The sequence below is a fragment of the Oncorhynchus mykiss genome, chromosome 27 (assembly GCF_057628025.1).
Source record: "Oncorhynchus mykiss isolate SJ-2025 chromosome 27, ASM5762802v1, whole genome shotgun sequence".
Lineage (NCBI taxonomy): Eukaryota > Metazoa > Chordata > Actinopteri > Salmoniformes > Salmonidae > Oncorhynchus > Oncorhynchus mykiss.
In genome coordinates, this window is record NC_143048.1 from 39999338 (window position 1) to 40020864 (window position 21527).

Sequence of the window (21527 nt, forward strand, 5' to 3'; positions counted from 1 at the left end):
TGGCCCTGTCCGGGGGTGTCCTCGGATGGGGCCACTGTGTCTCCTGACCCCTCCTGTCTCAGCCTCCAGTATTTATGCTGCAGTAGTTTATGTGTCGGGGGGCTAGGGTCAGTTTGTTATATCTGGAGTACTTCTCCTGTCCTATTCGGTGTCCTGTGTGAATCTAAGTGTGCGTTCTCTAATTCTCTCCTTCTCTCTTTCTCTCTCTCGGAGGACCTGAGCCCTAGGACCATGCCCCAGGACTACCTGACATGATGACTCCTTGCTGTCACCAGTCCACCTGGCCATGCTGCTGCTCCAGTTTCAACTGTTCTGCCTTATTATTATTCGACCATGCTGGTCATTTATGAACATTTGAACATCTTGGCCATGTTCTGTTATAATCTCCACCCGGCACAGCCAGAAGAGGACTGGCCATCCCACATATGCTCTCTCTAATTCTCTCTTTCTTTCTCTCTCTCGGAGGACCTGAGCCCTAGGACCATGCCCCAGGAATACCTGACATGATGACTCCTTGCTGTCCCCAGTCCACCTGACTGTGCTGCTGCTCCAGTTTCAACTGTTCTGCCTTATTATTATTCGACCATGCTGGTCATTTATGAACATTTGAACATCTTGACCATGTTCTGTTATAATCTCCACCCGGCACAGCCAGAAGAGGACTGGCCACCCCACATAGCCTGGTTCCTCTCTAGGTTTCTTCCTAGGTTTTGGCCTTTCTAGGGAGTTTTTCCTAACCACCGTGCTTCTACACCTGCATTGCTTGCTGTTTGGGGTTTTCGGCTGGGTTTCTGTACAGCACTTTGAGATATCAGCTGATGTACGAAGGGCTATATGAATAAATTTGATTTGATTTGATATAACCTCCACATTGACTCTGTACCGTTACCCCCTGTATATAGCCTCCACATTGACTCTGTACCGTTACCCCCTGTATATAGCCTCCACATTGACTCTGTACCGTTACCCCCTGTATATAGTCTCCACATTGACTCTGTACCGGTACCCCCTGTATATAGCCTCCACATTGACTCTGTACCGGTACCCCCTGTATATAGCCTCCACATTGACTCTGTACTGGTACCCCCTGTATATAGCCTCCACATTGACTCTGTACCGTTACCCCCTGTATATAGTCTCCACATTGACTCTGTACCGGTACCCCCTGTATATAGCCTCCACATTGACTCTGTACCGGTACCCCCTGTATATAGCCTCCACATTGACTCTGTACCGTTACCCCCCTGTATATAGCCTCCACATTGACTCTGTACCGTTACCCCCTGTATATAGCCTCCACATTGACTCTGTACCGTTACCCCCTGTATATAGCCTCCACATTGACTCTGTACCAGTACCCCCTGTATATAGCCTCCACATTGACTCTGTACTGGTACCCCCTGTATATAGCCTCCACATTGACTCTGTACTGGTACCCCCTGTATGTAGCCTCCACATTGACTTTGTACCGTTACACCCTGTATATAGCCTCCACATTGACTCTACTGGTACCCCTTGTATAAAGCCTCACTACTGTTATTTTACTGCTGCTCTATCATTATTTAATTATTTCAATTTAATTGATTGTTATTTTTTACGTAACACTTATTTTTCTTGCAACTGCGTTGTAAGTCTACACCTGTTAGGTCTACACCTGTTAGGTCTACACCTGTTAGGTCTACACGGCGCATGTGACAAATACCAATCGATTTTAATTGATTTAATTAGATACCTGAGAGCTGTAAGAAAGATCAGGAAACATTTGTTATGCCTGTTTTTATTGCATTTATTTATGCCCTTAATATTGGCACTAAACAGTCTCATATTTAGGAGGGAGGGTGGGCCTTCACTCTTCAGAGCACAAAGAAAAAGAGGTGTGCTCAACAACAACAAAATCACCAGAACGGCTTACCAAGAAACACTTCCAAAAGGACTAATTCAAGGTACAAAGGAGTCGGAGAACTCAACAATAAAGGCAGAGATTGCTTTCTTATTGCTCACTTTAATCCATTGTACAGGATGTGGACAGGTGACGGACGTTTTTCCGTCAAGCTGACGTCTTCCTCAGAGTGACCTGACCATTGCACATAGTTCCTATTTATAGGCTAGTGGCTCATTGAGACACAACAGTGTATCAACATTATAATATGTTTCAAGGTCAATGGTAAATTATAGCACCAAATAATGAGAGAAAGAGTGTGTCTCATTAATCAGTAGGATATGTCAAAATATACATAGGTGATATTTGGGTTTCTGTGAATCTGGAGACACAGAGACCCAAAAAACAAGGCAACAACATTATAGAAACGAGGACAGTGAAAAACCATCTTTGGATCCACAGTGTCTAAGGATTACTGTCAGAATATCCCTCTTTGTTTTAGTCTACGTACGATGTCACTTCCTCTTGGTGAAATGTGGATGTGTTCTATGCCTACAAGGAGCAGGGAGGAAGGTGAGCCATGGTTGGTTTCGATGCTGTGGCGGGCAACAGCATAGTCCGTGTAGCATCAGTCTCCATATATACAGTACTTATATACACTATTTCAACTGGTACTGGGGGACCTTCAGACACGACTTGTGATGCCTGTGGGTCATCCTAGAGCAAAACAAATTAAATATACATGTTTGTGAGAGTCTCAAAATGTTTGGACGCTACAGACAGAAGGCGGTAGCAACTTCAGAGGAGTCCCAAGACGTTTGTTGGGTTCGTAGAGCAAAAACGGAGAACCCCGTCGTGTTCGTGAGAGTCTCAACATGTTTCCAAACTATTCAGAGGCTACAGACGATTTTGTGAGAAGACCCGATTTTCGGGACGTCTCAAGGTCGGACGAACACCGCTCTAGCTCTGTCACCTTTCACAGCAGATGGGATGTCTCACGATCAGACGAACACCGCTCTAGCTCTGTCACCTTTCACAGCAGATGGGATGTCTCAAGGTCTGACGAACACCGCTCTAGCTCTGTCACCTTTCACAGCAGATGGGATGTCTCCTGGTCTGATAAACACCACTCTAGCTCTGTCACCTTTCACAGCAGATGGTATGTCTCATGGTCTGACAAACACCGCTCTAGCTCTGTCACCTTTCACAGCAGATGTCTCCTGGTCTGATAAACACCGCTCTAGCTCTGTCACCTTTCACAGCAGATGGTATGTCTCCTGGTCTGACGAACACCGCTCTAGCTCTGTCACCTTTCACAGCAGATGGCATGTCTCCTGGTCTGATAAACACCGCTCTAGCTCTGTCACCTTTCACAGCAGATGGCATGTCTCCTGGTCTGATAAACACCGCTCTAGCTCTGTCACCTTTCACAGCAGATGGCATGTCTCCTGGTCTGATAAACACCGCTCTAGCTCTGTCACCTTTCACAGCAGATGGTATGTCTCCTGGTCTGATAAACACCGCTCTAGCTCTGTCACCTTTCACAGCAGATGGTATGTCTCCTGGTCTGACGAACACCGCTCTAGCTCTGTCACCTTTCACAGCAGATGGTATGTCTCCTGGTCTGACGAACACCGCTCTAGCTCTGTCACCTTTCACAGCAGATGCGGAACTGCGTCATCGGAAGATGCGGTGGATTGAGATGCATCCAATGAAAAAATAGTTACAGTATCTCTAACTAAAACTGACCGATTTGTATTGTTTATTGTTTTATTATGCTAATAAGATTTCCACAGGGGCGTGGACATCAACCATTTTTTTGTTTTACACAACCACACTCACACAACCACACTCACACTCACACACACACACACAACCACACTCACACAACCACACTCACACAACCACACTCACACACACAACCACACTCACACACACACAACCACACTCACACAACCACACTCACACTCACACACACACACACACACAACCACACTCACACAACTACACTCACACAACCACACTCACACACACACAACCACACTCACACACACACACTCACACACACACAACCACACTCACACAAACATACACATCTAAACACAACCACAACCACACTCACACAACCACACTCACACACACACAACCACACTCACACAACCACACTCACACTCACACACACACACACACACACACACACACACAACCACACTCACACAACCACACTCACACACACACAACCACACTCACACAACCACACTCACACACACACAACCACACTCACACAAACATACACATCTAAACACAGCCACAACCACACTCACACAACCACACTCACACACACACAACAACACTCACACAAGCATACACATCCACAACCACACTCACACATGCACAACCACACTCACACACACACAACCACACTCACACAAACATACACATCCAAACACAACCACATTCACACATGCACAACCACACTCATACTCACACACACACACACACACACACACACACACACACACACACACACACACACACACACACACACACACACAACCACACTCACACAACCACACTCACACACACACAACCACACTCACAAAACCACACTCACACACACAACCATACTCACACAAACATACACATCTAAACACAACCACAACCACACTCAGACAACCACACACACACACACAACAACACTCACACAAACATACACATCCAAACACTAACACACTGGTTAATCAGCTCTCGCACAGAGATAAGAGAGCCCATCTGCTTTAATCCTCACCTATCACTGCTTCTTCCTGCTTCTTCTTGCTGCTCCCTCCTCGGGGACAGGAAGTGAAGGGAGCAGCTGATTGGCTGAACACTACTCCGCTATGTAATCCGTCACCAGAGAACACACATTCTCCCACACAAACACTATTTTAAAAACACACACACACACACACATTGTAATCTCCCCTCTTGAGAGAGAGAAAGAGAGAGGATGGGAGCCAGGTGTGTGTGTGTATGATACCAGGTTTGACACAATGCTTACAGACTCAGGAGGACACAAATTGCTGAGTCACAACTGGCTAACAATGTGGTGGCGACAGCTAGCATGCCACTGTGGGGTATCTCAGTAAATCTCACATTTAGTGGAGACAGCTAGCATGCCACTGTGGGGTATCTCAGTAAATCTCACTGTGGTGGAGACAGCTAGCATGCCACTGTGGGGTATCTCAGTAAATCTCACTGGGGTGGAGACAGCTAGCATGTCACTGTGGGGTATCTCAGTAAATCTCACTGTAGTGGAGACAGCTAGCATGTCACTGTGGGGTATCTCAGTAAATCTCACTGTGGTGGCGACAGCTAGCATGCCACTGTGTGGTATCTCAGTAAATCTCACTGTGGTGGAGACAGCTAGCATGCCACTGTGGGGTATCTCAGTAAATTTCACTGTGGTGGCGACAGCTAGCTTGCCACTGTGGGGTATCTCAGTAAATCTCACTGTGGTGGAGACAGCTAGCATGCCACTGTGGGGTATCTCAGTAAATCTCACTGTGATGGCGACAGCTAGCATGCCATGGTGGGGTATCTCAGTAAATCTCACTGTGGTGGTGACAGCTAGCATACCACTGTGGGGTATCTCAGTAAATCTCACTGTGGTGGAGACAGCTAGCATGCCACTGTGGGGTATCTCAGTAAATCTCACTGTCAGGGAGACAGCTAGCATGCCACTGTGGGGTATCTCAGTAAATCTCACTGTGGTGACGACAGCTAGCATGCCACTGTGGGGTATCTCAGTCAATCTCACTGTGGTGACGACAGCTAGCATGCCACTGTGGGGTATCTCAGTAAATATCACTGTGGTGGAGACAGCTAGATGCCACTGTGGGGTATCTCAGTAAATCTCACTGTGGTGGAGACAGCTAGCATGCCACTGTGAGGTATCTCAGTCAATCTCACTGTGGTGACGACAGCTAGCATGCCACTGTGGGGTATATCAGTAAATCTCACTGTGGTGACGACAGCTAGCATGACACTTACTGTGGCATCCATTATTTTTCATTGTCTGTTCCTTTCAGATTAGTGTCTGTTCCTTTCAGATTAGTGCCTGTTCCTTTCAGATTAGTGCCTGGTCCTTTCAGATTAGTGTCTGTTCCTTTCAGATTAGTGCCTGGTCCATTCAGATTAGTGTCTGTTCCTTTCAGATTAGTGCCTGGTCCATTCAGATTAGTGTCTTCTCCTTTCAGTTTAGTGTCTGGTCCTTTCAGATTAGTGCCTGGTCCATTCAGATTAGTGTCTTCTCCTTTCAGTTTAGTGTCTGGTCCTTTCAGATTAGTGTCTGTTCCTTTCAGATTAGTGCCTGGTCCTTTCAGATTAGTGCCTGTTCCTTTCAGATTAGTGCCTGGTCCTTTCAGATTAGTGTCTGTTCCTTTCAGATTAGTGCCTGGTCCATTCAGATTAGTGTCTGTTCCTTTCAGATTAGTGTCTGTTCCTTTCAGATTAGTGTCTGGTCCTTTCAGATTAGTGCCTGGTCCTTTCAGATTAGTGTCTGTTCCTTTCAGATTAGTGTCTGTTCCTTTCAGATTAGTGCCTGGTCCATTCATATTAGTGCCTGGTCCTTTCAGATTAGTGTCTGGTCCTTTCAGATTAGTGCCTGTTCCTTTCAGATTAGTGTCTGTTCCTTTCAGATTAGTGTCTGTTCCTTTCAGATTAGTGCCTGGTCCTTTCAGATTAGTGCCTGTTCCTTTCAGATTAGTGTCTGTTCCTTTCAGATTAGTGTCTGTTCCTTTCAGATTAGTGCCTGGTCCTTTCAGATTAGTGTCTTTTCCTTTCAGATTAGTGTCTGGTCCTTTCAGATTAGTGTCTGTTCCTTTCAGATTAGTGTCTGGTCCTTTCAGATTAGTGTCTGTTCCTTTCAGATTAGTGCCTGGTCCTTTCAGATTAGTGTCTGTTCCTTTCAGATTAGTGTCTGGTCCTTTCAGATTAGTGCCTGGTCCTTTCAGATTAGTGTCTGTTCCTTTCAGATTAGTGTCTGTTCCTTTCAGATTAGTGCCTGGTCCATTCAGATTAGTGCCTGGTCCTTTCAGATTAGTGTCTGGTCCTTTCAGATTAGTGCCTGTTCCTTTCAGATTAGTATCTGTTCCTTTCAGATTAGTGTCTGTTCCTTTCAGATTAGTGTCTGTTCCTTTCAGATTAGTGTCTGGTCCTTTCAGATTAGTGTCTTTTCCTTTCAGATTAGTGTCTGGTCCTTTCAGATTAGTGCCTGTTCCTTTCAGATTAGTGTCTGTTCCTTTCAGATTAGTGTCTGTTCCTTTCAGATTAGTGCCTGGTCCTTTCAGATTAGTGCCTGGTCCTTTCAGATTAGTGTCTTTTCCTTTCAGATTAGTGTCTGGTCCTTTCAGATTAGTGTCTGTTCCTTTCAGATTAGTGCCTGGTCCTTTCAGATTAGTGTCTGGTCCTTTCAGATTAGTGTCTGTTCCTTTCAGATTAGTGTCTGGTCCTTTCAGATTAGTGTCTGTTCCTTTCAGATTAGTGCCTGGTCCTTTCAGATTAGTGTCTGTTCCCTTCAGATTAGTGTCTGGTCCTTTCAGATTAGTGCCTGGTCCTTTCAGATTAGTGTCTGTTCCTTTCAGATTAGTGCCTGGTCCATTCAGATTAGTGTCTGGTCCTTTCAGATTAGTGCCTGGTCCTTTCAGATTAGTGTCTGTTCCTTTCAGATTAGTGCCTGGTCCATTCAGATTAGTGTCTTCTCCTTTCAGATTAGTGTCTGTTCCTTTCAGATTAGTGCCTGGTCCATTCAGATTAGTGCCTGGTCCTTTCAGATTAGTGTCTGGTCCTTTCAGATTAGTGCCTGTTCCTTTCAGATTAGTGTCTGTTCCTTTCAGATTAGTGTCTGTTCCTTTCAGATTAGTGTCTGTTCCTTTCAGATTAGTGTCTGGTCCTTTCAGATTAGTGTCTTTTCCTTTCAGATTAGTGTCTGGTCCTTTCAGATTAGTGCCTGTTCCTTTCAGATTAGTGTCTGTTCCTTTCAGATTAGTGTCTGTTCCTTTCAGATTAGTGCCTGGTCCTTTCAGATTAGTGCCTGGTCCTTTCAGATTAGTGTCTTTTCCTTTCAGATTAGTGTCTGGTCCTTTCAGATTAGTGTCTGTTCCTTTCAGATTAGTGCCTGGTCCTTTCAGATTAGTGTCTGGTCCTTTCAGATTAGTGTCTGTTCCTTTCAGATTAGTGTCTGGTCCTTTCAGATTAGTGTCTGTTCCTTTCAGATTAGTGCCTGGTCCTTTCAGATTAGTGTCTGTTCCCTTCAGATTAGTGTCTGGTCCTTTCAGATTAGTGCCTGGTCCTTTCAGATTAGTGTCTGTTCCTTTCAGATTAGTGCCTGGTCCATTCAGATTAGTGTCTTCTCCTTTCAGTTTAGTGTCTGGTCCTTTCAGATTAGTGCCTGGTCCATTCAGATTAGTGTCTTCTCCTTTCAGTTTAGTGTCTGGTCCTTTCAGATTAGTGTCTGTTCCTTTCAGATTAGTGCCTGGTCCTTTCAGATTAGTGTCTGTTCCTTTCAGATTAGTGCCTGGTCCTTTCAGATTAGTGTCTGTTCCTTTCAGATTAGTGCCTGGTCCTTTCAGATTAGTGCATGTTCCTTTCAGATTAGTGCCTGGTCCTTTCAGATTAGTGTCTGTTCCTTTCAGATTAGTGCCTGGTCCATTCAGATTAGTGTCTGTTCCTTTCAGATTAGTGTCTGTTCCTTTCAGATTAGTGTCTGGTCCTTTCAGATTAGTGCCTGGTCCTTTCAGATTAGTGTCTGTTCCTTTCAGATTAGTGTCTGTTCCTTTCAGATTAGTGCCTGGTCCATTCAGATTAGTGTCTGTTCCTTTCAGATTAGTGTCTGTTCCTTTCAGATTAGTGTCTGGTCCTTTCAGATTAGTGCCTGGTCCTTTCAGATTAGTGTCTGTTCCTTTCAGATTAGTGTCTGTTCCTTTCAGATTAGTGCCTGGTCCATTCATATTAGTGCCTGGTCCTTTCAGATTAGTGTCTGGTCCTTTCAGATTAGTGCCTGTTCCTTTCAGATTAGTGTCTGTTCCTTTCAGATTAGTGTCTGTTCCTTTCAGATTAGTGTCTGTTCCTTTCAGATTAGTGTCTGGTCCTTTCAGATTAGTGTCTTTTCCTTTCAGATTAGTGTCTGGTCCTTTCAGATTAGTGCCTGTTCCTTTCAGATTAGTGTGTGTTCTTTTCAGATTAGTGTCTGTTCCTTTCAGATTCGTGTCTGGTCCTTTCAGATTAGTGTCTTTTCCTTTCAGATTAGTGTCTGATCCTTTCAGATTAGTGCCTGTTCCTTTCAGATTAATGTCTGTTCCTTTCAGATTAGTGTCTGTTCCTTTCAGATTAGTGCCTGGTCCTTTCAGATTAGTGTCTTTTCCTTTCAGATTAGTGTCTGGTCCTTTCAGATTAGTGTCTGTTCCTTTCAGATTAGTGTCTGGTCCTTTCAGATTAGTGTCTTTTCCTTTCAGATTAGTGCCTGGTCCTTTCAGATTAGTGTCTGTTCCTTTCAGATTAGTGTCTGGTCCTTTCAGATTAGTGCCTGGTCCTTTCAGATTAGTGCCTGGTCCTTTCAGATTAGTGTCTGTTCCATTCAGACTAGTGTCTGTTCCTTTCAGATTAGTGCCTGGTCCATTCAGATTAGTGCCTGGTCCTTTCAGATTAGTGTCTGGTCCTTTCAGATTAGTGCCTGTTCCTTTCAGATTAGTGTCTGTTCCTTTCAGATTAGTGTCTGTTCCTTTCAGATTAGTGTCTGTTCCTTTCAGATTAGTGTCTGGTCCTTTCAGATTAGTGTCTTTTCCTTTCAGATTAGTGTCTGGTCCTTTCAGATTAGTGCCTGTTCCTTTCAGATTACTGTCTGTTCATTTCAGATTAGTGTCTGTTCCTTTCAGATTAGTGCCTGGTCCTTTCAGATTAGTGCCTGGTCCTTTCAGATTAGTGTCTTTTCCTTTCAGATTAGTGTCTGGTCCTTTCAGATTAGTGTCTGTTCCTTTCAGATTAGTGCCTGGTCCTTTCAGATTAGTGTCTGGTCCGTTCAGATTAGTGTCTGTTCCTTTCAGATTAGTGTCTGGTCCTTTCAGATTAGTGTCTGTTCCTTTCAGATTAGTGCCTGGTCCTTTCAGATTAGTGTCTGTTCCCTTCAGATTAGTGTCTGGTCCCTTCAGATTAGTGCCTGGTCCTTTCAGATTAGTGTCTGTTCCTTTCAGATTAGTGCCTGGTCCATTCAGATTAGTGTCTTCTCCTTTCAGATTAGTGTCTGTTCCTTTCAGATTAGTGCCTGGTCCATTCAGATTAGTGCCTGGTCCTTTCAGATTAGTGTCTGGTCCTTTCAGATTAGTGCCTGTTCCTTTCAGATTAGTGTCTGTTCCTTTCAGATTAGTGTCTGTTCCTTTCAGATTAGTGTCTGTTCCTTTCAGATTAGTGTCTGGTCCTTTCAGATTAGTGTCTTTTCCTTTCAGATTAGTGTCTGGTCCTTTCAGATTAGTGCCTGTTCCTTTCAGATTACTGTCTGTTCATTTCAGATTAGTGTCTGTTCCTTTCAGATTAGTGCCTGGTCCTTTCAGATTAGTGCCTGGTCCTTTCAGATTAGTGTCTTTTCCTTTCAGATTAGTGTCTGGTCCTTTCAGATTAGTGTCTGTTCCTTTCAGATTAGTGCCTGGTCCTTTCAGATTAGTGTCTGGTCCTTTCAGATTAGTGTCTGTTCCTTTCAGATTAGTGTCTGGTCCTTTCAGATTAGTGTCTGTTCCTTTCAGATTAGTGCCTGGTCCTTTCAGATTAGTGTCTGTTCCCTTCAGATTAGTGTCTGGTCCTTTCAGATTAGTGCCTGGTCCTTTCAGATTAGTGTCTGTTCCTTTCAGATTAGTGCCTGGTCCATTCAGATTAGTGTCTTCTCCTTTCAGATTAGTGTCTGTTCCTTTCAGATTAGTGCCTGGTCCATTCAGATTAGTGCCTGGTCCTTTCAGATTAGTGTCTGGTCCTTTCAGATTAGTGCCTGTTCCTTTCAGATTAGTGTCTGTTCCTTTCAGATTAGTGTCTGTTCCTTTCAGATTAGTGTCTGTTCCTTTCAGATTAGTGTCTGGTCCTTTCAGATTAGTGTCTTTTCCTTTCAGATTAGTGTCTGGTCCTTTCAGATTAGTGCCTGTTCCTTTCAGATTAGTGTCTGTTCCTTTCAGATTAGTGTCTGTTCCTTTCAGATTAGTGCCTGGTCCTTTCAGATTAGTGCCTGGTCCTTTCAGATTAGTGTCTTTTCCTTTCAGATTAGTGTCTGGTCCTTTCAGATTAGTGTCTGTTCCTTTCAGATTAGTGCCTGGTCCTTTCAGATTAGTGTCTGGTCCTTTCAGATTAGTGTCTGTTCCTTTCAGATTAGTGTCTGGTCCTTTCAGATTAGTGTCTGTTCCTTTCAGATTAGTGCCTGGTCCTTTCAGATTAGTGTCTGTTCCCTTCAGATTAGTGCCTGGTCCTTTCAGATTAGTGCCTGGTCCTTTCAGATTAGTGTCTGTTCCTTTCAGATTAGTGCCTGGTCCATTCAGATTAGTGTCTTCTCCTTTCAGTTTAGTGTCTGGTCCTTTCAGATTAGTGCCTGGTCCATTCAGATTAGTGTCTTCTCCTTTCAGTTTAGTGTCTGGTCCTTTCAGATTAGTGTCTGTTCCTTTCAGATTAGTGCCTGGTCCTTTCAGATTAGTGTCTGTTCCTTTCAGATTAGTGCCTGGTCCTTTCAGATTAGTGTCTGTTCCTTTCAGATTAGTGCCTGGTCCTTTCAGATTAGTGTCGGTTCCTTTCAGATTAGTGTCTGTTCCTTTCAGATTAGTGTCTGGTCCTTTCAGATTAGTGTCTGTTCCTTTCAGATTAGTGCCTGGTCCTTTCAGATTAGTGTCTGTTCCTTTCAGATTAGTGTCTGGTCCTTTCAGATTAGTGCCTGTTCCCTTCAGATTAGTGTCTGGTCCTTTCAGATTAGTGTCTGGTCCTTTCAGATTAGTGTCTGGTCCTTTCAGATTAGTGTCTGTTCCTTTCAGATTAGTGCCTGGTCCTTTCAGATTAGTGTCTGTTCCTTTCAGATTAGTGCCTGGTCCTTTCAGATTAGTGTCTGGTCCTTTCAGATTAGTGTCTGTTCCTTTCAGATTAGTGTCTGGTCCTTTCAGATTAGTGTCTGTTCCTTTCAGATTAGTGCCTGTTCCTTTCAGATTAGTGTCTGTTCCTTTCAGATTAGTGTCTGGTCCTTTCAGATTAGTGCATGTTCCCTTCAGATTAGTGTCTGGTCCTTTCAGATTAGTGTCTGGTCCTTTCAGATTAGTGTCTGGTCCTTTCAGATTAGTGCCTGGTCCTTTCAGATTAGTGTCTGGCACTTTCAGGAAAAAAGTACACTTCAAGAAAACAGTGTTTCAAAAGGGTTCTTCAGTTGTCCCCAGGTAGAACTCTTTTTTTGTTCCGGGAGGAAGTCATTTTGGTACCAAAAGAAACTCAAATCAAATCAAATGTATTCATATAGCCCTTCTGACATCAGCTGATATCGCAAAGTGCTGTACAGAAACCCAGCCTAAAACCCCAAACAGCAAGCAATGCAGGTGTAGAAGCACGGTGGCTAGGAAAAACTCCCTAGAAAGGCCAAAACCTAGGAAGAAACATAGAGAGGAACCAGGCTATGTTGGGTGGCCAGTCCTCTTCTGGCTGTGCCGGGTGGAGATTATAACAGAACATGGCCAAGATTTTCAAATGTTCATAAATGACCAGCATGGTCGAATAATAATAAGGCAGAACAGTTGAAACTGGAGCATCAGCACGACCAGGTGGACTGGGGACAGCAAGGAGTCATCATGTCAGGTAGTCCTGGGGCATGGTCCTAGGGCTCAGGTCCTCCGAGAGAGAGAAAGAAAGAGAGAAGGAGAGAATTAGAGAATGCACACTTAGATTCACACAGGACACCGAATAGGAAAGGAGAAGTACTCCAGATATAACAAACTGACCCTAGCCCCAATACACATAAACTACTACAGCATAAATACTGGAGGCTGAGACAGGAGGGGTCAGGAGACATTGTGGCCCCATCCGAGGGCACCCCCGGACAGGGCCAAACAGGAAGGATATAACCCCACCCACTTTGCCAAAGCACAGCCCCTACACCACTAGAGGGATATCTTCAACCACCAATTTACCATCCTGAGACAAGGCCGAGTATAGCCCACAAAGATCTCCGCCATGGCACAACCCAAGGGGGGGCGCCAACCCAGACAGGATGACCACATCAGTGAATGAACCCACTCAGGTGACGCACCCCTTCCATGAGAGAGCCCCAGTAAGCCAGTGACTCAGCCCCTGTAATAGGGTTAGAGGCAGAGAATCCCAGTGGAAAGAGGGGAACCGGCCAGGCAGAGACTGCAAGGGCGGTTCGTTGCTCCAGAGCCTTTCCGTTCACCTTCCCACTCCTGGGCCAGACTACACTCAATCATATGACCCACTGAAGAGATGAGTCTTCAGTAAAGACTTAAAGGTTGAGACCGAGTTTGCGTCTCTGACATGGGTAGGCACACCATTCCATAAAAATGGAGCTCTATAGGAGAAAGCCCTGCCTCCAGCTGTTTGCTTAGAAATTCTAGGGACAATTAGGAGGCCTGCGTCTTGTGACCGTAGCGTACGTGTAGGTATGTACGGCAGGACCAAATCAGAGAGATACAGTGCCTTGCGAAAGTATTCGGCCCCTTGAACTTTGCGACCTTTTGCCACATTTCAGGCTTCAAACATAAAGATATAAAACTGTATTTTTTTGTGAAGAATCAACAACAAGTGGGACACAACCATGAAGTGGAACAACATTTATTGAATATTTCAAACTTTTTTAACAAATCAAAAACTGAAAAATTGGGCGTGCAAAATTATTCAGCCCTTTTACTTTCAGTGCAGAAAACTCTCTCCAGAAGTTCAGTGAGGATCTCTGAATGATCCAATGTTGACCTAAATGACTAATGATGATAAATACAATCCACCTGTGTGTAATCAAGTCTCCGTATAAATGCACCTGCACTGTGATAGTCTCAGAGGTCCATTAAAAGCGCAGAGAGCATCATGAAGAACAAGGAACACACCAGGCAGGTCCGAGATACTGCTGTGAAGAAGTTTAAAGCCGGATTTGGATACAAAAAGATTTCCCAAGCTTTAAACATCCCAAGGAGCACTGTGCAAGCAATAATATTGAAATGGAAGGAGTATCAGACCACTGCAAATCTACCAAGACCTGGCCGTCCCTCTAAACTTTCAGCTCATACAAGGAGAAGACTGATCAGAGATGCAGCCAAGAGGCCCATGATCACTCTGGATGAACTGCAGAGATCTACAGCTGAGGTGGGAGACTCTGTTCATAGGACAACAATCAGTCGTATATTGCACAAATCTGGCCTTTATGGAAGAGTGGCAAGAAGAAAGCCATTTCTTAAAGATATCCATAAAAAGTGTTGTTTAAAGTTTGCCACAAGCCACCTGGGAGACACACATGTGGAAGAAGGTGCTCTGGTCAGATGAAACCAAAATGGAACTTTTTTGGCATGTTTGGCATAAAAGCAACACAGCTGAACACACCATCCCCACTGTCAAACATGGTGGTGGCAGCATCATGGTTTGGGCCTGCTTTTCTTCAGCAGGGACAGGGAAGATGGTTAAAATTGATGGGAAGATGGATGGAGCCAAATACAGGACCATTCTGGAAGAAAACCTGATGGAGTCTGCAAAAGACCTGAGACTGGGACGGAGATTTGTCTTCCAACAAGACAATGATCCAAAACATAAAGCAAAATCAACAATGGAATGGTTCAAAAATATACATATCCAGGTGTTAGAATGGCCAAGTCAAAGTCCAGACCTGAATCCAATCGAGAATCTGTGGAAAGAACTGAAAACTGCTGTTCACAAATGCTCTCTATCCAACCTCACTGAGCTCGAGCTGTTTTGCAAGGAGGAATGGGAAAAATTTCAGTCTCTCGATGTGCAAAACTGATAGAGACATACCCCAAGCGACTTACAGCTGTAATCGCAGCAAAAGGTGGCGCTACAAAGTATTAACTTAAGGGGGCTGAATAATTTTGCACGCCCAATTTTTCAGTTTTTGTTAAAAAAGTTTGAAATATCCAATAAATGTCGTTCCAATTCATGATTGTGTCCCACTTGTTGTTGATTCTTCACAAAAAAATACAGTTTTATATCTTTATGTTTGAAGCCTGAAATGTGTCAAAAGGTCGCAAAGTTCAAGGGGGCCAAATACTTTCGCAAGGCACTGTAGGTAGGAAGGTAGCAAGCCCATGTAATGCTTTGTAGGTTAGCAGTAAAACTTGAAATCAGCCCTTGCTTTGACAGGAAGCCAGTGTAGGGAGGCTAGCACTGGAGTAATATGATCAAATTTTTTGGTTCTAGTCAGGATTCTAGCAGCCGTACTTAGCACTAACTGAAGTTTATTTAGTGCTTTATCCGGGTAGCCGGAAAGTAGAGCATTGCAGTAGTCTAACCTAGAAGTGACAAAAGCATGGATACATTTTTCTGCATCATTTTTGGACAGAAAGTTTCTGATTTTTGCAATGTTACGTAGATGGAAAAAAAGCTGTCCTTGAAATGGTCTTGATATGTTCTTCAAAAGAGAGATCAGGGTCCAGAGTAACGCAGAGGTCCTTCACAGTTTTATTTGAGACGACTGTACAACAATTAAGATGAATTGTCAGATTCAACAGAAGATCTCTTTGTTTCTTGGGACCTAGAACAAGCATCTCTGTTTTGTCCAAATTTGAAAGTAGGAAGTTTGCAGCCATCCACTTCCTTATGTCTGAAACACATGCTTCTAGCAAGGGCAATTTTGGGGTTTCACCATGTTTCATTGAAATGTACAGATGTGTGTCATCCGCATAGCAGTGAAAGTTAACATTATGTTTTCGAATAACATCCCCAAGAGGTAAAATATATAGTGAAAACAATAGTGGTCCTAAAACGGAACCTTGAGGAACACCGAAATGTACAGTTAATTTGTCAGAGGACAAACCATTCACAGAGACAAACTGATATCTTTCCGACAGATAAGATCTAAACCAGGCCAGAACTTGTCCGTGTAGACCAATTTGGGTTTCCAATCTCTCCAAAAGAATGTGTGATCGATGGTATCAAAAAGCAGCACCTAAGGTCTAGGAGCAGTAGGACAGATGCAGAGCCTCGTTCCGATGCCATTAAAATGTCATTTACCATCTCATAATTGCAGTCTCAGTGCTATGATGGGGTCTAAAACCGGACTGAAGCATTTCGTATACATTGTTTGTCTTCAGGAAGGCAGTGAGTTTGCTGCCCAACAGCCTTTTCTAAAATTTTTGAGAGGAATGGAAGATTCGATATAGGCCGATAGTTTTTTATATTTTCTGGGTCAAGTTTTGGCTTTTTCAAGAGAGGCTTTATTACTGCCACTTTTAGTGAGTTTGGTACACATCCGGTGGATATAGAGCCGTTTATCATGTTCAACATAGGAGGGCCAAGCACAGGAAGCAGCTCTTTCACTAGTTTAGTTGGAATAGGGTCCAGTATGCAGCTTGAAGGTTTAGAGGCCATGATTATTTTCATCATTGTGTCAAGAGATATAGTACTAAAACACTTGAGCGTCTCTCTTGATCCTAGGTCCTGGCAGAGTTGTGCAGACTCAGGACAACTGAACTTTGAAGGAATACGCAGATTTAAAGAGGAGTCCGTAATTTGCTTTCTAATAATCATAATCTTTTCCTCAAAGAAGTTCATGAATTTATCACTGCTAAAGTGAAAGTCATCCTCTCTTGGGGAATGCTGCTTTTTGGTTAGCTTTGCGACAGTATCAAAAAGGAATTTCGGATTGTTCTTATTTTCCTCAATTAAGTTAGAAAAATAGGATGATCGAGCAGCAGTAAGGGCTCTTCGGTACTGCACGGTACTGTCTTTCCAAGCTAGTCGGAAGACTTCCAGTTTGGTGTGGTGCCATTTCCGTTCCAATTTTCTGGAAGCTTGCTTCAGAGCTCAGGTATTTTCTGTGTACCAGGGAGCTAGTTTCTTATGAGAAATGTTTTTCGTTTTTAGGGGTGCAACTGCATCTAGGGTATTGCGCAAGGTTAAATTGAGTTCCATAGTTAGGTGGTTAACTGATTTTTGTCCTCTGGCGTCCTTGGGTAGACAGAGGGAATCTGGAAGGACATCAAGGAATCTTTGTGTTGTCTGTGAATTTATAGCTCGACTTTTGATGTTCCTTGGTTGGGGTCTGAGCAGATTATTTGTTGCAATTGCAAACGTAATAAAATGGTGGTCTGATAGTCCAGGATTATGAGGAAAAACGTTAAAATCCACAACATTTATTCCATGGGACAAAACTAGGTCCAGAGTATGACTGTGACAGTGAGTGGGTCCAGAGACATATTGGACAAAACCCACTGAGTCGATGATGGCTCCGAAAGCCTTTTGGAGTGGGCCTGTGGACTTTTCCATGTGAATATTAAAGTCACCAAAGATTAGAATATTATCTGCTATGACTACAAGGTTCGATAGGAATTCAGGGAACTCAATGAGGAACGCTGTATATGGCCCAGGAGGCCTGTAAACAGTAGCTATAAAAAGTGATTGAGTAGGCTGCATAGATTTCATGACTAGAAACTCAAAAGACGAAAACGTCATTTTGTTTTTTGTAAATTGAAATTTGCTATCGTAAATGTTAGCAACACCTCCGCCTTTGCGGGATGCACGGGGGATATGGTCACTAGTGTAGCCAGGAGGTGAGGCCTCATTTAACACAGTAAATTCATCTGGCTTAAGCCATGTTTCAGTCAGGCCAATCACATCAAAATTATGATCAGTGATTAGTTCATTGACTCTAATTGCCTTTGAAGTAAGGGATCTAACATTAAGTAGCCCTATTTTGAGATGTGAGGTATCATGATCTCTTTCAATAATGACAGGAATGGAGGTGGTCTTTATCCTAGTGAGATTGCTAAGGCGAACACCGCCATGTTTAGTTTTGCCCAACCTAGGTCGAGGCACAGACACGGTCTCAATGGTGATAGCTGAGCTGACTACACTGACTGTGCTAGTGGCAGACTCCACTATGCTGGCAGGCTGGCTAACAGCCTGATGCCTGGCCTGCACCCTATTTCATTGTGGAGCTAGAGGAGTTAGAGCCCTGTCTATGTTGGTAGATAAGATGAGAGCACCCCTCCAGCTAGGATGGAGTCCGTCACTCCTCAGCAGGTCAGGCTTGGTCCTGTTTGTGGGTGAGTCCCAGAAAGAGGGCCAATTATCTACAAATTCTATCTTTTGGGAGGGGCAGAAAACAGTTTTCAACCAGCGATTGAGTTGTGAGACTGCTGTAGAGCTTATCACTCCCCCTATCTGGGAGGGGGCCAGAGACAATTACTCGATGCCGACACATCTTTCTAGCTGATTTACACGCAGAAGCTATGTTGCGCTTGGTGATCTCTGACTGTTTCATCCTAACATCATTGGTGCCGACGTGGATAATAATATCTCTATACTCTCTACACTCGCCAGTCTTAGCTTTAGCCAGCACCATCTTCAGATTAGCCTTGACGTTGGTAGCCCTGCCCCCTGGTAAACAGTGTATGATCGCTGGATGATTCGTTTAAAGTCTAATACTGTGGGTAATGGAGTCGCCAATGACTAGAGTTTTAAATTTGTCAGAGCTACTGGTGGGAAGCTTCGGTGTCTCAGACCTCGTAACCGGAGGAGTAGAGACCAGAGAAGACTCTGCCTCTGACTCCGACTCGCTGCTTAATGGGGAAAACCGGTTGAAAGTTTCTGTCGGCTGAATGAGCGACACCGGTTGAGCGTTCCTACAGCATTTCCTTCCAGAAACCGTGAGAAAGTTGTCCGGCTGCGGGGACTGTGCCAGGGGATTTACACTACTATCTGTACTTACTGGTGGCACAGACGCTGTTTCATCCTTTCCTACACTGAAATTACCCTTGCCTAACGATTGCGTCTGAAGCTGGGCTTGTAGCACAGCTATCCTCGCCGTAAGGCGATCGTTCTCCTGTTTATTATGAGTACAGCGACTGCAATTAGAAGGCATCATGTTAATGTTATTACTTAGCTTCGGCTGTTGGAGGTCCTGACGAACCGTGTCCAGATAAAGCGTCCGGAGTGAAAAAGTTGAGGGAAAAAAAAACTAAAATATAAACGGTAATTAAAAAGTAAAAAACGTAAAGTTGTCAGGTAGCAAAACAGGTTGGCAACAAAACGCACAGCAACTCGTAAACAAGTCTGGAGGCGACCTGCTGTTCTCGGATGCGTTGGACACAAACGCCTACAACGAGTGGCTGGAGTCCTTGAAAACAATCCCTGATCTGGAGGAGTTTTTGAAGCAAAGACGCGTATGAAGATCTTTTTGTTTCCAGGAAGAACTCTTTTTGGCTCCAGGTAGAACTCTTTTTGGGTCCAGGTAGAACTATTTTTGGCTCTTTTTGGCTCCAATAATAACTATTTTTTTGTTCAAGGAAGAAATATTTTTGATTACGGGTAGCTCTATTTTGGGTTCCGTGTAGAACCCTCTGTGTAAATTGAATTTAAAAGTGTTCGACCTGGAACCAAAATGGTTCTACATGGAACCAACAAGGGTTCTTCAAAAGATTATCCTATGGGAACAGCCAAAGCACTCTTTTTTTTATCTAAGAGTGAAGCGTAGCAGTCTGTCAAATACCAACTCTCCGTCAATCAGTCTGTCAGAATTAACTCTCCTTCAAGCAGTTTTTCAGTTAGAACTCTCCATCAAGCAGTCTGTCAGATAGAACTCTCCATCAAGCATTCTTTCAATTAGAACTCTCCATCAATCAGTCTGTTACATAGAACTCTCCATCAATCAGTTTGTCAGATAGAACTCTCCATCAATCAGTCTGTCAGGTAACAACTCTCCACCAAGAGGTCTGTCAGGTAAAAACTCCCCACCAATCAGTCTGTCAGGTAACAACTCTCCACCAAGCAGTCTGTCAGGTAACAACTCTCCACCAAGCAGTCTGTTAGATAGAACTCTCCATCAATAAGTCTGTCAGGAAACAACTCTCCATCAAGCAGTCTGTCAGGTAACAACTCTCCACCAAGCAGTCTGTCAGGTAACAACTCTCCACCAAGCAGCCTGTCAGGTAACAACTCTCCACCAAGCAGTCTGTCAGTTAACAACTCTCCACCAAGCAGTCTGTCAGGTAACAACTCTCCACCAAGCAGTCTGTCAGGTAACCACTCTCCATCAAGCTGTCTGTCAGATAACAACTCTCCACCAAGCAGTCTGTCAGGTAACAACACTCCACCAAGCAGTCTGTCAGGTAACAACTCTCCACCAAGCAGTCTGTCAGGTAACAACTCTCCACCAAGCAGTCTGTAAGGTAACAACTCTCCATCAAGCAGTCTGTCAGGTAACAACTCTCCACCAAGCAGTCTGTCAGGTAACAACTCTCCACCAAGCAGTCTGTCAGGTAACAACTCTCCACCAAGCAGTCTGTCAGGTAACAACTCTCCACCAAGCAGTCTGTCAGGTAACAACTCTCCACCAAGCAGTCTGTCAGGTAACAACTCTCCACCAAGCAGTCTGTCAGGTAACAACTCTCCACCAAGCAGTCTGTCAGGTAACAACTCTCCACCAAGCAGTCTGTAAGGTAACAACTCTCCACCAAGCAGTCTGTCAGGTAACAACTCTCCAACAAGCAGTCTGTCAGGTAACAACTCTCCACCAAGCAGTCTGTCAGGTAACAACTCTCCACCAAGCAGTCTGTCAGGTAACAACTCTCCACCAAGAAGTCTGTCACGTAACAACTCTCCACCAAATAGTCTGTCAGGTAACAACTCTCCACCAAGCAGCCTGTCAGGTAGAACTTTCAAAACCATCTCTGTCTGTGTCTGACTTCCATGATAAGAGGGGGAATGATGTAATCAGAGAAAAACGAGTGTGTCTTGTCTTCCACTGAACACTGTCTCACATCGGTGTGTGTACGCCTACTTGTGTACATGCTTGATGTGCTTGTGTGTGCGTGCCAGCTTGTGTGTTTGTGCGTGTGTGTGTGTTTAAGAGTACTCTTAGTCGCCAACATCTCAAACAGAACAGGACAGATGGACAGAAGAGAACAGGAGAGGTTATGGGAGCAAGATCCCACAGAGACACAGGTTAAGGCTATGTCTGACACCCCTGAACACTCTTACAAACTGCCCGCAACACTATCTTTCACTCTCTTTCTCTCTGGCCTCAGTGTGAGTTCTGAAATGACGTGCTGAGCCACAACGGCGGCGGTCACGAGGCATCTTGTAGAGACAAGATTATATCAAGAATAGTCTGGTGGGTGATAATATTAGCTTGTCACTTGTGAATAACTATATATTATCACTTGTGAATGATAGCCAGCATAAGAAACAATGCCTTTTTTTGCGACTTGTTCTCATCATAGTCACGCACCTCATGTAGCCTAGCCAATAGGCCTATATGTTTTAATAAGGTTTGTATGACAACTGAAGTGGCCAAATAACTTCTTAAAATGAAGCACATCAATCTGCTTTACAAGGGGTGTAGAGTCTAACTGGCATAAATAAGCAGCTTGAGTTTCCAGTTTGGGGAAGATCATTTTCACCATAAAAATGCACCTCTATAATAAAAGCA